This window comes from Macrobrachium rosenbergii, chromosome 19 (genome assembly GCF_040412425.1).
Source record: "Macrobrachium rosenbergii isolate ZJJX-2024 chromosome 19, ASM4041242v1, whole genome shotgun sequence".
Lineage (NCBI taxonomy): Eukaryota > Metazoa > Arthropoda > Malacostraca > Decapoda > Palaemonidae > Macrobrachium > Macrobrachium rosenbergii.
In genome coordinates this window covers 3,549,157-3,553,156 of record NC_089759.1, presented here as the reverse complement: position 1 = coordinate 3,553,156, position 4,000 = coordinate 3,549,157, and positions in this window count along the sequence as shown.

The following is a 4,000-nucleotide window of genomic DNA, read 5'->3' as shown; positions in this document are numbered from 1 at the left end:
CCTCCTCCTCCTCCTCCTCCTCCTCCTCCTCCTCCTCCTCCTCCTCCTCCTCCTCCTCCTCCTCCCTCCACCATCTCCTGGGGGAGGAAAAAATGACAGAGAGGGAGAGGTAGACGATTGGCCTCACCTGGGCAAGAGATAAAACTTTGAACGTGTAGGTGGTTGTAATTCTTTTTTTTTATTTTCCTTTTCAGTTCTTCGGAAGTATATAGGCTATAAAATTTGTCTAATATTTGTCGATTATTATGGACCACGAGACGAGGAGGGATGGAAATAGATTTTGCTTTTTTAAATACGAAAACAGGTGACGATAACACACTAAGGAAAGGTTGCTAAGATCGATCACCGTATGGCATTTAGTTTTTGTCTGTCTATTTATATATTCATCTGTCTGTCCATCTATACACACACACACACACACACACACACACACACACACATATATATATATATATATATATATATATATATATATATATATATATATATATATATAATGTGTGTGTTTGAAACTACAGGAGCACGTGTTGTATACACACACATATTTATATACTGTGTATATGTATATATATATATATATATATATATATATATATATATATATATATATATATATATATATATAATTATTTATTTATTTTATTTATATGACAGAATAATGATGATTAAATAGCGTGGTATAACGTGTAACATTATAACGTTCAACTTAAAAGAATTCTTTAAAATTAGTGTACAGTCAAACACGAAAGTTCCAAGACACTCACTTGTACAGGTGAACATAGTCCACTGGGCACAGCGAATGCCTTTGGGTGCCTGAGAACTTTTTACTTTGACTATGCATCAGGTTTTGATGGTGGGGTAGGGGAACTATTTCTGACTTTCACAAAGGGGAATGAAGAAGTTAAGACGCAAATATACTGGTATCTAGTTCCACCTCTCAACTCTTTCCCTGTGGGGGGGTGGGGGGGGCGGGTATTGCAGTCAGTGCATCCCACGCGCGGTGCACTGTAGGCAATACTTAAGGTTCTTTGCAGTGTGCCTTCGATCCCTAGCTGCAACCCCTTTCATTTACTGCACTTCCATTCATACTCTTTCTTCCATCTTGCTTTCCACCCTCGTCTAACAATTCTTTCATGGTGCAACCGCTAGGTTTTCCTCCTGTTACACCTTTCTAACCTTTTACTCTCAATTTTCCTTTCAGAGCTGAATAACCTCGTGGGTCCCAGCTCTTAGCGTTTAGCCTAAATTGTATATTCTATACTGAATTCTTTGAATGAACATTTTCTCTCTTGCGAAGTAAGTGAAGAAATGACAACACAACTTTGTCCTGGGACTTTGAAGTAAGTCTCCCTAAAAACGCGTTTTCGTAAACATCGCGAGCGCAGAGCAAGCATGCCTTTGGTGAAGATGACAAACAGCAAAAACAAAAACAAAAACTTTCAGCGGGCCAATTTTTTGCTCATTGATGTGAACTCAAGGTGATTTCGTGGGACGCCAAGCATGATGAGGAAAATGTTTCAGAAGAAAGTGTCTTAGAATCTTAGACTCCTGAGATGCCAACTGGGAGGGGGTGGGGAGTAGTTAAGAAAATTTAAGAAAGTGTCTCAGAAGTGGAGTCTCTAAGGTGCCACCCTGGAAAGAGGTTGTGGGGTGCGGGGGGGGGGGAGGGAGTTACATGCTTTCATGGTCTCTCCGGGGTTCACGTGACCGAAACAGATCTGTAATGATGGCCAGTATGTCTTTACAAAGGAGAACGAGGGAGGATACGACTCTCCTTGTATTTTAATAATTTACTTACATATTTATTTGTTTATTTATTAATTTGCTAATTTATCTGTTTTTCTTGATCTCCAACACTGGGGCCATTGACATGAAACTCAAGTTTCTAAAGAATATTATTATTATTATTATTATTATTATTATTATTATTATTATTATTATTATTATTATTATTATTATTATTATTATTATTATTATTATTATTATTATTCAGAAGATGAACCCTGTTCATATGGAACACGCCCACCACAGGGGACACTGACATGAAATTCAAGCTTCCAAAGAATATTATGGTGTCCATTCGAAAGAAGTAACAGAAGGTAAAGGAAAATACAGAAAGAGGAGATCAGTTGTTAGGAAAACAGATAAATTAGCAAATTAATGAATAAACAAATAAAAATATAAGTAAATTATTAAAATACAAGGAAAGTTGTATCAGGGTAGTATTGCATTGCATCTTCGCTTGAAATTCTGAAGTTCAAGATAAAAAATAGAATAAAAATTTCTTTTTAACAGCGTAACCAAATACAAAAAGCGAAAGTGTTACTGGCATTCAGCAACAGATTTGGGGAGTGTAAAACCCATGCAGTAAATAAAAAAAAACCATTTCGACTTTTCTAAAGAAGATTAAAGCATAAAGGCGACCCATATGAATGCTTGCGAAAAAAGCTAACGAGGATTTCTTTGTTCCATTGAAAAAGCAAAAAGGGGGAAAAAAACACTGACTGACCTGCATTGGGGGAGTGAAAAAAAGATAGTCGTGAAACAAAAGAATCTTAGTGGAAATGATAGTGGAAAAATATCATAAGACAAAAAGAGAAGTGAAGATTGGTAATGCTTGAATTAAGCTTCTGTTCTGTAAGTGGGGAGATTTAAGTAGATTTATGTCCATTTTGGAGTAAGAACAAAATAAATAATCTTTCATGATTTATATGAAAATTTTTTGTCAGCAAAATCAAAGCAGCTGTTTATTACACAGACTTGTGAGTATCTGTTTAGGGTTCTTTTCAGCAAAATCAAAACAGCTGTTTATTACACAGACTTATGAGAAGGTGTTTATGATTCTTTTCAGCAAAAGCAAAACAACTGTTTATTACACAGACTTGTGGGTATCTGTTTAGGGTTCTTTTCAGCGAAATCTAGACAGCTGTTTACTACACAGACTTATGAGTATCTGTTTAGGATTCTTTCAGCAAAATCTAGACAGCTGTTTATTACACAGGCTTATGAGTATCTGTTTAGGATTCTATTCAGCAAAATCTATACAGCTGTTTATTACACAGACTTATGAGTATCTGTTTAGTATTCTTTTCAGCAAAATCTAGACAGCTGTTTATTACACAGACATGTGAGTATCTGTTTAGGATTCTTTTCAGCAAAATCAAGACAGCTTTTTATTACACAGACTTATGAGTATCTGTTTAGGGTTCTTTCCAGCAAAATCTAGACAGCTGTCTATTTTACAGACTTACGAGTATCTGTTTAGGGTTCTTTTCAGCAAAATCAAAACAGCTGTTTATTACACAGACTTATGAGTATCTGTTTAGGGTTCTTTTCAGCAAAATCTAGACAGCTGTTTATTACACAGACTTATGAGTATCTGTTTAGGATTCTTTCAGCAAAATCAAGACAGCTGTTTATTACACAGACTTATGAGTATCTGTTTAGGATTCTTTTCAGCAAAATGAAAACAGCTATTTATTACACAGACTTATGAGTATCTGTTTAGGATTCTTTTCAGCAAAATGAAACAGCTGTTTATTACGCAGACTTGTGAGTATCTGTTTAGGGTTTTCAGCAAAATCAAGACAGCTGTTTATTACACAGACTTATGAGTATCTGTTTAGGATTCTTTCAGCAAAATCAAGACAGCTGTTTATTACACAGACTTATGAGTATCTGTTTAGGGTTCTTTTCAGCAAAATCAAGACAGCTTTTTATTACAAAGACTTGTGAGTATCTGTTTAGGATTCTATTCAGCAAAATGTAGACAGCTGTTTATTACACAGACTTATCAGTATCTGTTTAGGATTCTTTTCAGCAAAATCAAAACAGCTATTTATTACACAGACTTATGAGTATCTGTTTAGAGTTCTTTTCAGCAAAATCTAGACAGCTGTTTATTACACAGACTTATGAGTATCTGTTTAGGATTCTTTCAGCAAAATCAAGACATCTGTTTATTACACAGACTTTGAGTATCTGTTTAGGGTTCTTTTCA